Source organism: Zea mays, chromosome 5, assembly GCF_902167145.1.
Source record: "Zea mays cultivar B73 chromosome 5, Zm-B73-REFERENCE-NAM-5.0, whole genome shotgun sequence".
In the NCBI taxonomy this organism is placed as follows: Eukaryota; Viridiplantae; Streptophyta; class Magnoliopsida; order Poales; family Poaceae; genus Zea; species Zea mays.
Genome location: NC_050100.1, coordinates 104438234 through 104452988, shown reverse-complemented (window position 1 = coordinate 104452988; position 14755 = coordinate 104438234).

Genomic DNA, 14755 nt, shown 5'->3' with positions numbered 1-14755 from the left:
TTTGGTTAGTGTTATTGTTTAATTTGATTTCATTAATATATTAGTGGTATATGTGGTTTAGGTATTAGTGGCATATATTTGTAAATGTTTGTTTGATTTGTGTTTGATTAGTGTTATTGTTTAATTTGATTTCATTAATATTGTATTTGTGTCATTAATTTTATATTACTATTATATTATTAGTTTTACAAGTACATTATATTTGTCCGTAGAATTGTTGCATTATTATGATATGTAGTAGTTAGTTTGATTTAATTAATAGTATATCATTTTTTGTTTTATATATACGTAAAATATTGTTTAGTGGCAGTGAGGTTATGCTGCCGAATTTTTTTTGATCCTTCTAGTTTGCTGTGGGTTTAGAACCTATCCTTGCCTATACATATAGGAACTAAACCCTTAACAAAGTTGAATAATGTTTTCACGATATGGTTCGGTTTAACAGTCTCAGGCATGGCTGACGATCGTGCATGGATGTACAATGGCTGGAGTAGAAATGGACGTCATTCTGATGAGTGGGTAGCCAAAACCAAAGATTTTGTGGACCACGTATTCTCCTTGTCCTTAACCGGCACTGTCAGATGCCCTTGTAGGCGGCACGAAAACAGTATATTTCTTAATAAGGAAAGAGTTAGTCTAGATCTTTGTCAGTTTGGATTTATGCCCGGATATGAGGTGTGGGAACATCATGGTGAGGTAGTACCCAACCGGAATGTAGAAGAGGAGGAGAACAATGATTGGTGTGGCGACGATGATGCGATGCATGAGATGCTAGATTCGCTACGTCCATAATTCAACCTAAGCTCCGAGGATCCTGCCACACCAGAGGTTTCTAGATTTTTTAAACTACTAAAAGACTCTGAAGAGCCGTTGCATGAACACACAGATGTGAGTATACTCGCTTTTGTGACTCGGCTCATGGCCATTAAGTCCAAGTACTTTTTCTCGAACAATTGTTACAATGAGATTTTAAAGTTATTAGGAGATGTGCTCCCAAAGCCCAATAAGTTGCCTAAAGACATGTACCAATCAAAGACAATTATCAAAGGTCTCGGTATGGATTATGAGAAGATTGATGTGTGCAAAAATAATTGTATGCTTTTCATGAAGGAGCATGCGGAAGAGAAAAAAATGTCTGAAATGTGGACAATCTAGATTTGTGGAAGTTGTTAATGATGAGGGTGAGAAGGTGATGACAGATGTTGCACATAAGCAGCTCCGCTACTTGCCACTAACTCCTCGAGTGAAATGGATGTTTCTATCTAAAAAAACCGCTATGCACATGCGATGGCACAAAGAAGGTGTCCGTGATAACGATGACCTAATCGTGCACCCTTCAGATGGGGATGCATGGAAGGCTCTCGACACGTTTGATCCCGAGTTTGCAGCTGATCCGAGGAATGTTCGAATCGGCCTCGCGACCGATGGCTTCACACCTTTTGGTCAAATGGCATCATCATACTCATGTTGGCCCGTCTTTGTTATTCCATACAACCTTCCACCTTCTCTTTGTATGAAATATGAATTTATATTTCTTTGCTTAATCATTCCTGGCCCAGACTATCCTGGAAAGAACCTCAATGTCATGTTAAAACACTTGATTGAAGAGTTGAAGGAGCTTTGGAAAGGTGTTGAAGCATACGATGTTTTTACAAAACAGATATTCAAACTTCGAGTTGCGTATTTGTGGTCGATGCATGACTTCATGGCGTATGCTATTTTTACCGGTTGGAGTACACATGGTAGATTGACATGTCCATATTGCGGTTCAGATACAAATTGCTTCCGTCTTGCTCATGGTGGAAAGATCACTTACTTCGATTGTCATCGACGCTGGTTGCCCAGGAAACACCCCTTTAGGAGCGATAAGAAAAACTTTATAAAGAACACTGTGGTCACCAAAGGTCCGCCTAAACGTCTTAACGCGGCAGAAATATATGCTCAGCTGAACAACCTTGTCCTAAATGAAAAGGGGGACAAGTACGAAGGATTCGGAGTGGACCACAACTGGACACATATATGTGGTCTCTGGGAGCTCCCTTATATGTCGTCATTGATTCTTGTGCACAACATTGATGTCATGCACCAAGAAAGTAATGTTGTTGAAGCCCTCATACAAACCTGCATGCATTTTGAAAAAAACAAAGGACAATATGAAAGCTCGAAGAGATCTAGCAATGCTTTGTGACCGACCAACCCAAGTGCTCAATGACAACGGTAAGCCGCCACGTGCCTTGTTCTGTCTTACGTCTAAAGACAAGATCGAGGTAATGAGATGGATGAAAAAAAATTAAATTTCCCGATGGTTATGCTGCGGGCTTGAAAAGAGCTGTGAATTTGAAAATGGGAAAACTAACTTGGTTAAAGAGCCATGACTTCCATATATTAATGGAGAGGATAATCCCTGTCATGTTTCGTGGTTATATGCCCGACGCCATGTGGCAAGCAATAGCTGAGCTAAGTTATTTCTACAGGTAGATCTGTGCCAAAGAAATAAGTAAAAATATGATGGAGAAGTTGGAGAAACAAATACCAGTGTTGTTATGCAAGCTAGAAAAAATATTCCCACCTGGATTCTTCAATCCGATGGAGCATCTACTTATTCACATTCCATATGAGGCAAAGGTTGGTGGACCTGTACAATATAGGTGGATGTATCACATTGAACGTGCACTCAAAAACCTGTGAGGCATGGTTCGAAATAAGGCTAGAGTAGAAGGATGCATCGCTGAAGCTTTTTTGCTAAAGGAGGTTTCATACTTCACGAGTGTGTATTTCACAGAGGAACATAATGTCTATGCTGCTACCATGCGATACAATGTCGATGAGGAACCTCCTGTCAGTGATCTCAACATTTTTCGATGGAGAGGCACAAGTACTAGTAAGGGCACGTTCTACCACCTTAGCATGGATGAAAGAATGTCTGCATTGCTATACATGTACTCTAATATGGAAGAGATGGAGCCATATTTCATGTAAGTCTTTATTTTACCCCTTAATTTCTTTACCAAAGGAGCCATATTTAATTTCTTATTTGTCGTACAGTAAGTTCGACGAGGAAAATTGGACTTATTCCCATCAGCCTACAAGCAAGCAACTAGATACTATGCGACGACATGGGAGGCAAGGAAGACCTAATTTTGTTGACTGGTTTCGCGAGCATGTAAACTCTTTATATTCCTTACTTTCATGTCATTTAGCCTTTTATGTGAGGTAGTCATTTTAACTGTATATTATTTGCAGTGCACAAAGACTCCTAACATACACGATGACTTGAGACAGCTATCTTATGGGACGATCACTTGCAGAACATTTGGTCGATACGATGTGAATGGCTTTTGTTTTCGTTCAGACCAATTTGAAAAGTCTCGTCCTCGTGTAGCCACACGTAACACTGGAGTTCTGACTAGGGCACTCGATGCACTCGACAGAGAAACTAATTATTATGGCATCATTCAAAACATCCTAGAGTTTAATTTTGCAGGGAACAAACCTTTGAAATTAGTATTCTTTCTATGTGATTGGTTTGACACCACTAATGGGATTAGACAAAGTCGTTATGGTTTAACTGAAGTAAAGCACAAGGAACGACTTCAAGGCCATGATAATTTTATCCTTGCACACCAGTGCGAGCAGGTCTACTATATGTCGTACCCAAATCCGAAGTTTGAAGCATGGTGGGTAGTTCATAAGGTGAACCCTAGGGAACGTTTACATACTCCTTGCACTGCTGGTTATCAACTCGAAGACGAACAGGCCGATGATGTTTATCAAGAAGAAGAATTGCCAACTACTTTTACTATCGATGAGGGTGTTGCACTGAACTCACTAGTCGGAGACCGTAACGATGTCACTACTGATGAGTGTTGCACCGAAACGAAAACGAAATCAAAGGAACAAAAAAGCCACATTGTGAGCTTTGGATCGAAGAAGACTCCTTGATCGTGATTCTGATGAATTTTGATGTGTAATGCAAAATTTCATATTATGTGATATATTATTTGATTTTTTATTAGTTCACTTAATTTTATGGATCTAATACATTTAATGTTTTTCTATTGAACAGGATGAGTGGTAGGAAACCAAAGCGCACTGCTAGGGGGTTTCTTAATGCAGCTAGCAGGATACTCCCTGGTGCACGTTCCCTTTTCCAAGGGAGTTCTTCTAGCCAGAGCAGACAGGAGGCGTTGCTGAGACACGCTCGGCCGGAACTACGTGATACACCTATCGCTCTACAACGGAGTACCGATGTAAGTGTTTATGTAATTGATCTTATTTGTCAATCACTTATGTAATTGATCTTATGTAAATGTTTATGTAAATTTTTACGTGTCTCTATTTCATGTCCATAGGAAGAGGAGGACGATGAGGAGGAGGTGCAACACCATGAGGAGGAGGACGAGCAGGCCCATGAGGAGGAGGAGGTGCAGGCCCATGAGGAGGAGGACGAGGTGGGCATAGATGCTGAGGCGGATGACGATACCACCGAGGCTCCTGTCGTTCGACGAAGGGGCACTCAGAAGGGCCACTTTGTCCTACCTCCGTCAGCGCCTGCACAATCTGAAGCTCGAGTACTGATCATCCCGGTTGGTGATAGGTACTCACGTTTGGCCACTTTGTTCTTACTTATTTGTTTATTTTACACTATATATATGACATGACTTTCTTGTTTTTTTGTCATGCAGCCAATGGGAAGACACGTCATTTGACGGTCGAGGTCACCATAGACAGGTTAATCAAGTCTTAGGTAACCTCTTTCATCTCCATAACCCAGGAATTGTCACCGACCCGAAAGGTGTGGTGGTTCCTTGCACTAGCTGGTCGCACTTCGCACTAGCTCCACATGCTACATATGGAACAGCTCAAGGCACCGTCAAGCATGACTTTTGGGTAATTTTTTCAAACTAACATTTATTAGTTGTTTCAACCTAACAATTATTAGTTGTTTTGGAACTAATTTTATTTTCGATGTTGGACACAGACGCTTTCGTGTGGAACCTGAGGCTCAAGAGCATGCAAACCGAGTATTAGAGAAAAATGCGAAGAAGGTGTGCAGGGATGCATTTTCCAATGCTCGTCTACAGGTTGTGAACGCGTACATGAAGCGCCGAGGTCATTCTATCAACAACTTTCGACAATATTCAGATGTCTACTTGACTGTAGACCAGTACATGGAGGTAAAAATCTAATTTAACAGCTCATTCAGATGTGAATGTAATTTTGAGCTAACGCTTTATATGCAGGTAACTCTTCCATGGATGGAACACCGGCCGCAGGCTTACAAGGCTTTGTGTGAGATATGGGCTTCGCCCGAGTGGATTGAGAAGTCAAACAGAAATCGACATAGGCAGCGCCATCAGCAGGACGAGGACGATGATGAGGTCGTAGTCAACCATACCTATGGGGCTGATGGACACATTCGGTTGGCTAAGCGAATGGTGAGTATGTAGTATTCTGTTTTACTCAGAAATGAAACAGGAATGAACTCATATATTTGCAGGAGGCTCAAACTGGAGTTGTCCTGAGCCCAATCGATGTTTATAGGAGAGGGCATAGAGCGAAAAACAGTGAAATCTCCGATGAGCTGTGTAGTCAAGCGGTCATTGAGCGTATGGTTAGTTGTTGTTATGATTAATGTTTTCTTGCCATATAGCTATAAATTACATGTGTGCTGAACCTTCATATTGTATTGCAAGAGACATACGGGCAGGAGATGGTTAAGAAGTATGGAGAAGACTACGATTGGCGAGGAGCGCCTACCATCGACGCTGAAGTTGTGCATTCACTTGGAGGCAAGGCACATGGACGGTATGAACTTGTGAATTGTTTTCAATAATATTGGAACTATGACCGAATAGCTAATTTTCTTGTTTTTCAAGATATTCTATGTTTACCGGTGTTATCGATTCGACGGAGTTGCGTTCTCGTGGCGGCTCTTCATCGCAGGCGGGCTATGGTAGTAGCAGCCGTAGTCGCCGCTCTGTATCTAGCATGGAGGAAGCTATGAGGGAGCAGCAAGAAAAGTTTCATGAAGAGATGCGGCAACAACAAATGGCATTTCTCCAACAACAATCAGAGTACATGGCTGCTTACAATGCACAGGCGCAACAAGCAATGAACGTGAGTGTCTTATTTATTCTAAACACGCTCGATATTGGTTCTATAACTAATATATTATATTTGCAACAGTCTTGGTTTCCACAGCAGGAACAGCAGCAACCATTTGTTTTCCCTCAATTTCAGCCGCCGATGCCTCAGTGGGGATTACATGCTATGCCACCTCCACCTCCACCTCAGGTTATTCAATTTAGTTAAGACTTGTCGTTTGTATCAACCTAATTTCAAATCTTTACTAAACTTGATTTTGTAGGGATCCAGGGTCATGGGCCACAACACGCCACCACCGGTCATACCAGCACCAGGAGGAGCTTATGCAGGGGAGGGAGCTTATCCAGGAGAGGTTAGTTTGAGAAACAATTTGTTTGAATAGTCGTTATACATGTAGCCAATGCCGTTAGTAATGTCTTCTTTTTCTTTGGGATCCAAACCCGTCACACGACTTCGTCAACCAGTTCTTGGCTTCTGGAGGTAGTGGACACAACTCCAACGACCCTGATATGTGATTAAGTTAGCTTTGTGTCGCACTGTGCATTGTAATGAACTATTTGTGGATTTTATGTTTGTATGGACTATTTGTGGACTTTATATTTGTATGGACTCAAGTTTTATGTTGTGAACTCAAGTATGAAATTTCTGTTATTGTATGAAATTTCTGTTATTGTATGAATTTTGTATAAATTTTCTGTTATTTTTCGCATTTTTTCATTTTTTTGCTCTAAAATTATTAATTTTCGGCAGGTTTAATTTTCGGCGGCTATTTACGTGGCCGCCGGAAATTACCAGGTATTTTCGGCGGCCAGTGTGCCAGCCGCCGAAAATAAGCTATTTTCGGCGGCCAGGCCCTGGCCGCCGAAATATAGACTTATTTTCGGTCGGTTTTTTTGGCGGCCAGACGCCGCCGAAAATAAACCGTTTGCCGCCGAAAATAGCTTATTTTCGGCGGCAAATGGCTTATTTTCGGCGGCTTCTGGCCGCCGAAAATGCCTGTAGCTCTTGTAGTGAGGTGGCAAAGGCACCGGGGCTTGCCTTGTGTTGTAGGAGAGTCGGGCTCTGTTCCACAAATATCAAAATAGAAATAGTTCCCGACAGGTGGATTTTCTGTCGATGGAGTAGTCTCTTCCTCTTCAACAGTTATTTCTTCCTCGTTCTCTATACATAACCATATATAACCATGAATGCTCATGAAATGCTTATGAAAATGCAATAATAGAAAAGATATATCAAGTTGTATCTTGAATACGACTTTCCTTCACGGTGCACTAGGGTAACTATGGTTTTTCTAGGTTTTCTAGGTTAGTACCATAATAGGGTTAGATATTTTTACCATAAGAAGCTAAGGTTTTGGGTTTAGGAATCAAACAATGTCCAAATCAAGTCAAACTTCACTCATGGGATCTAAATATCATATTAAGCTTATCCAAAAAGGTTGGTGATTTTTGGAGTCATTAAATAATTTCTAAAATTCCAGGAGACTAGGTTTTAACCATATTAAATACTACATAATTCCTAGTTTGGATTAAAAATCTTGGAACTATTTTTATTAAATACTAGAGAAATCTAGGAGTCCAACAAAATTAGTCTCATATTTTTTTTATTTTTATATAATTTTCTATGGATTTCCTAAGTCTGGCAGAAAAAGAAAAAAGGAAAAAGGTGAATAGTAACGGGCTGAAACCAGCCCGATACGGCCCATACCCAGGCGAAACGTGCCCGCGCGCGCCCGCGCTGGCGTCTTTGCACAGAGGACCCTGACTGTTCGAATAACCCGAAAAGAGTCCTATGCACTATTCCTATGTGTCACTAACACTTTGCGAAGAGGCCCTTCACTTTCTAATTCTTCGCGAATTGAAGTCCCTGACCGAGGACGGCGGAGCAGCGGCTCCGGTGAGCCATGACCGGCCGGAAATTGCAATGACCGGTGCTCTGGAGTGGTTGACACCTAATTTGACCCTTAATAACCATTACCCCTCAACCAATTTCAAGGTTCTAGCCCCTAATCTCACTGCCCACGGTGACGGCGCGATCAACTGTCAACCCGAAGCGTTACCGATGATCCTACGTGTTCTAGCTCAATTGGCCGGGTCGAGAAGCATCACATGCACACAGGGATGCTAAAACAAGAGCGAGGAGGGCATGATCGGACCTGTGGAGAGCTGGCCACGGAGAGCTCTCACACTACGGTGTTCTTGACCGATTTGGGGGAAATCTCAAATTAGAGCTCTCTAGTGGACAATCCGAGACATGAGTGGGTGCACTGGATGCTTGACTACCTAGCGGAGCAGATGGAACGCTCAATTTATAGGACCCGAGGACGGTGGCGTCCAATTTCACAAAGGTGCGCTGGCGACCGGAGACAGGGAGGAGTCACCGCGGCGATCTATCGTGGCGATCACTGGTTGAGGAGCTACGACAGTCATTGGTGAGTTGTTACGGCTAGCAGTGAGGTGGTGAGATGGTCACGGTGTGGCATGATCACGGCGAACGACGTACAACACAACGATGGCCGCTCGGCCACGTCGCCGGCGTGAGTGGATAGATGACAGAGCGGCTACAGGGTTCTGAGCTCATCCACAGTGAAGATGTTTCCATGGTCGACCATAGTCTACGCCACAGAGGGCACGAATCACGGCGCACGGGTCATCGGCGGCGAGGAGAATGCAAGTGAAGATCTTTTCAGTGCACTGTACCATGGGAAACCCCATTCAGAGCCTCTGTCCGAGTACTCTGCAGAGCTTTGATTTCTAATTTCTATATAGCAACTAGCTAATCCTTTTGTAACAAAATTGTTAATCTACAATCTAGCTACAAATTGACTATAGTCACCATCCCCAATCGATCACTAGATCCTACTCCAATTCGACCTCAAAGTCCTGCCAATGTCACTAATGACCACAATTCAGTTATCAGGGTGACTGACAGCTCAACTTTTTGAGCTCATTTTACTCCAAATTTTATATGTGATCAAGGCTTAGTTACTCAAGCGAAGTTTCTCTCCTATTATAGCTCTACAAGTTTGATGTGTTGACCTAAGGCAAACTCCTTGTAGATTTAGATATATAGAGCTCCAAAGTTGACCCCATGCACTAAATTTCAGACTTAGTCACATATGGTTTCATGGGGTACTTTTTGCAAATAAGTCAAAATCCCATAATTTGATTTGCAAATCCTCAAATGTGTGAAACATATGATTTGTGGTGCTCTAATACTTTGGTTTTTGCACTTGGGTCCAAAAGTGCACAAAATATACACTTAGCCCCCTAGGGTTCCAACTTAGGGTTTTCTAGGGTCTTTTAAGAGTTTTTAGCACTTTAGGGTTTTGGTGTCACTAAAGTCCTTCAAATGTGATATCTTATGACCATGTCTCATGTCTTTTGAGGTTTTCACATATTTGGGCTTCACTTATATCCATAAGCCTTGATCTAAAGTTAAACACTTTACCCTAGGGTTAACCACACATCAAGTCATATCAGTACAACTTATTTGAAATTTTTACCTAGTGAATGCACTCTAGGTGTAACAAATACATGATATGCCAATGCTCATGATGTGATGCTCAAGTTTTAGTGACAGTAACACCAGGGGTGTTGAAAGGGAAATGTGCCTTTGGGCCATTTCTAAGTATTTTGGTGATTGAGTGCAAACACAAGTGCTTAAATGTGAAAATATGCCCAAGGATGAACAAAGTGCAAATCACAAGTTAAGGTATGTTTCTAAGCCTTAGTACATTGGTTTTGTGTACTAATATATTTGTCTAAGTGTTAGAAACAGATAGAAGAAGAGAAGAGAAGACTTGGCTGTGTACAGCCAAGGGGCTGCTTCGGTCTGGGGCACCGGACTGTCCGGTGGTGCACCGGACAGTGTCCGGTGGTGCACCGGACAGTGTCCGGTGCGCCAGGCTGCCTCGGCCGAAGAGGCCGCTCTCGGGTTTTTTCTCCGGCGACTTCGGCTAAAATTCACCGGACTGTCCGGTGTGCACCGGACTGTCCGGTGAGCCAACGGTCGGCCGGGCCAACGGTCGGCCGCGCGATCGGCGCGCGACACGTGGCCGAGCCAACGGTCGGAAGGAAGCACCGGACTGTCCGGTGTGCACCGGACTGTCCGGTGCGCCAGATCTGCAACGGTCGGCAACGATCGGCTTCGCCATTTAAGGAAACAAATCGGGCACCGGACAGTGTCCGGTGTGCACCGGACTGTCCGGTGCGCCACGAGACAGAAGGCAAAGATGGCCTTCCAGATTTGTTCCCAACGGCTCCTAGCTGCCTTGGGGCTATAAAAGGGACCCCTTGGCGCATGGAGGAGTACACCAAGCATTCCTACAACTCTTCTAAGCACCAAGACATCAATCTCACGCATTCGTTTCATTGTGGTAGCATATAGAGCTCTTGTGGAGTTGTGAACTCTTTGTGTTGCGTTGCGAGCTCTTGTTGTGACTTGTGTGCGTGTTGTTGCTCTGATTTTCGAGTCTTGTGTGCGTTGCTCATTCCCACCTTACTCCGTATTTCTTTGTGAACTCAATTGTAAGGGCGAGAGACTCCAAGTTGTGGAGATTCCTCGCAAACGGGAAAAGATCAAAGGAAAGAAAAACACCGTGGTATTCAAGTTGATCATTGGATCACTTGAGAGGAGTTGAGTGCAACTCTCGTCCGTTGGGACGCCACAACGTGGAGTAGGCAAGTTTTGTACTTGGCCGAACCACGGGATAACCACCGTGTCAACTCTGTGATTGCTTTCTTGTGGTTATCGTGTTTTGAGTTCTCTCTAGCCACTTGGCCATACTTGTGCTAACCCTTAACAAGTTTTTGTGGCTTAAGTTTTGAACTTTTACAGGATCACCTATTCACCCCCCCCCTCTAGGTGCTCTCAATTGGTATCAGAGCCGTTCTCTTCAAGAAAGGGACTAACCGCCCGAAGAGATGGATCCTAAGGGGAAGGGAATTGTGATAAACGACAAGGAGAAGGAGTCCTTCGTCAACGAGCCAAGGGATGACAAGTCCAATGACTCGGGCTCGGGCCACAAGCGAAGAGATGGGAAGAAGAAGAAGACAAGACGCATCAAGGAGATCGTCTACTACGACAGCGATGAGTCCTCTTCTTCCCAAAAGAACGACGACCACGACAAACAAAGGAAACCGGTTAATTCGAACTTTTCATTTGATTATTCTCGTATTCCACATAGTTCGAATTCGCATTTGCTTTCCATTCCTCTTGGTAAACCTCCACATTTTGATGGGGAGGACTACGGATTTTGGAGTCACAAAATGCGTAGTCATTTATTCTCTCTCCATCCAAGCATATGGGAGATTGTAGAGAATGGAATGAAATTTGATAGCTCGGATAGCCCTATGTTTATCAATGAACAAATTCATAAAAATGCACAAGCTACTACTGTTCTCTTAGCATCTTTGTGCAGGGAAGAGTACAATAAGGTGAGCGGCTTGGACAATGCCAAGCAGATATGGGACACTCTCAAGATCTCTCACGAGGGGAACGACATCACCATGCTCACCAAGATGGAGTTGGTGGAGGGCGAGCTTGGACGATTCGCCATGATAAGGGGAGAAGAGCCAACTCAAACTTACAACCGGCTCAAGACCCTTATCAACAAGATAAGGAGCTACGGAAGCACGCGTTGGACGGATCACGACGTCGTCCGCCTAATGCTCAGGTCATTTACCGTTCTTGATCCTCATCTCGTGAACAATATTCGTGAGAACCCCAGGTACACGATGATGACGCCCGAAGAAGTACTTGGAAAATTCGTGAGCGGGCGGATGATGATCAAGGAGGCAAGGTACGTCGATGACGCGTTGAACGGTCCAATCCACGAGCCTCAACCCATTGCTCTCAAGGCATCGAGGAGCAAGGAGGCACTACCAAGCAAGGTGGCGCAAATTGAGGCGGCCGGGCTTAATAATGAAGAAATGGCTCTCATCATTAAGCGCTTCAAGACGGTGCTAAAGGGTCGCAATGGACAGCCGAGCAAGACTAAGACCAAGGGGAAGCGATCATGCTTCAAATGCGGTAAGCTTGGTCATTTTATTGCTAACTGTCCTGATAATGAAAGTGACCAGGAAAAGGGAAACAAGAGGGAAAAGAAGAAGCATTATAAGAAGGCAAAGGGTGAGGCGCATCTAGGCAAGGAGTGGGACTCGGATTGCTCCTCATCCGACTCCGACAATGAAGGACTCGCCGCCACCGCCTTCAACAAATCAACCCTCTTCCCCAACGAGCGTCACACATGCCTTATGGCAAGGGAGAAGAAGGTATGTACTCGCAACTCTACCTATGCTTCTTCAAGTGAGGACGAATCTAGTGATGAGGATGAAGTAGATTATTCATGTTTGTTCAAGGGCTTAGATAGATCTAAGATAGACAAAATTAATGAATTAATTGATGCCTTGAATGAAAAGAATATACTTTTAGAAAAGCAAGAGGATTTGTTGTATGAAGAGCATGATAAATTTGTTGAGGCACAAAAATCCTACGCTTTAGAGGTTAAAAGAAATGAAATGCTTTCTTTTGAACTATCTACTTGTCATGAAACCATTTCTACTTTGAAAGGTGTCAACAATGATTTAAATGCTAAATTAGAAGTAGCAAATAAATCCAACTCTTGTGTTGAACATGTTGAAATTTGCACTAGGTGTAAGGATGTTGATATTAATGCCTGTAGTGAACACTTAGTTTCCATTTCAAAATTGAGTGATGAAGTAGCTAGTCTTAATGCTCGACTTAAGACTAGCAAAAGTGATTTTGAAAAACTAAAATTTGCTAGGGATGCCTACACGGTTGGTAGACACCCCTCAATTAAGGATGGACTTGGCTTCAAGAGGGAAGCCAAGAACTTAACAAGTCATAAGGCTCCCATTCCCGCCAAGGAGAAAGGGAAGGCCCCTATGGCTACTAGTGCTAAAAGGAACCATGCCTTTTTGTATCATGATAAAAGACAAACTAGAAATAGAAGTTATGATGCTTTTGATTCATATGTTTATGATTCTCATGCCATGTGTGCTCCTAGTTCTTCTTATGTGTATAATAGAAATGTTACTAGGAGAAATGTTGTTTCTAAAAGAAATATTGCAAATGTTCATAAAAAAGTAGTGAATGAACCCTCTACAATTTATTGTGCTTTGAATGCTTCATTTGCAATTTGTAGAAAGGATAGAAAAGTAATTGCTAGGAAGTTAGGGGCAAAATGCAAAGGTGATAAAACTTGCATTTGGGTCCCTAAGGAAATTGTGACTAACCTTGTAGGACCCAACAAGAGTTGGGTACCTAAGTCCCAAGCCTAAATTTGCCTTGCAGGTTTATGCATCCGGGGGTTCAAGCTGGATTATCGACAGCGGATGCACAAACCATATGACGGGGGAGAAGAAGATGTTCACCTCCTACGTCAAGAATAAAGATTCCCAAGATTCAATTGTATTCGGTGATGGGAATCAAGGCAAGGTAAAAGGTTTAGGTAAAATTGCGATTTCTAATGAGCATTCTATCTCTAATGTATTTTTAGTAGAGAGTCTTGGATACAATCTGCTATCTGTGAGTCAATTATGTCATATGGGATATAATTGTCTATTTACAAATATAGATGTGTCTGTCTTTAGAAGAAGCGATGGTTCATTAGCTTTTAAGGGTGTATTAGACGGCAAACTTTATTTAGTTGATTTTGCAAAAGAAGAGGCCGGTCTAGATGCATGCTTAATAGCTAAGACTAGCATGGGCTGGCTGTGGCATCGCCGCTTAGCACATGTGGGGATGAAGAACCTTCACAAGCTTCTAAAGGGAGAACACGTGATAGGTTTGACTAAAGTGCATTTCGAAAAAGATAGACCTTGTGCAGCTTGTCAAGCAGGTAAACAAGTGGGAGGAGCACATCACAGCAAGAACGTGATGACCACTTCAAGACCCCTGGAGCTGCTGCATATGGACCTCTTCGGACCTGTCGCCTATCTGAGCATAGGAGGGAGTAAGTATGGTCTAGTTATTGTAGATGATTTTTCCCGCTTCACTTGGGTGTTCTTTTTGCAGGATAAGTCTGAAACCCAAGGGACCCTCAAGCGCTTTCTCAGGAGAGCTCAAAATGAGTTTGAGCTCAAGGTGAAGAAGATAAGGAGCGACAACGGGTCCGAGTTCAAGAACCTTCAAGTGGAGGAGTTCCTTGAAGATGAAGGGATCAAGCACGAGTTCTCCGCTCCCTACACACCACAGCAAAATGGTGTGGTAGAGAGGAAGAACAGGACGCTCATCGACATGGCGAGGACGATGCTAGGAGAGTTCAAGACCCCCGAGTGCTTTTGGACAGAAGCCGTGAACACGGCGTGCCACGCCATCAACAGGGTCTACCTTCATCGCCTCCTCAAGAAGACGTCGTATGAGCTACTAACCGGTAACAAACCCAATGTATCGTACTTTCGTGTATTTGGGAGTAAATGCTACATTCTAGTAAAGAAGGGTAGAAATTCTAAGTTTGCTCCCAAAGCTGTAGAAGGGTTTTTGTTAGGTTATGACTCAAATACAAAGGCGTATAGAGTCTTCAACAAATCATCGGGTTTGGTTGAAGTCTCTAGCGACGTTGTATTTGATGAGACTAATGGCTCTTCAAGAGAGCAAGTTGTTGATTGTGATGATGTAGATG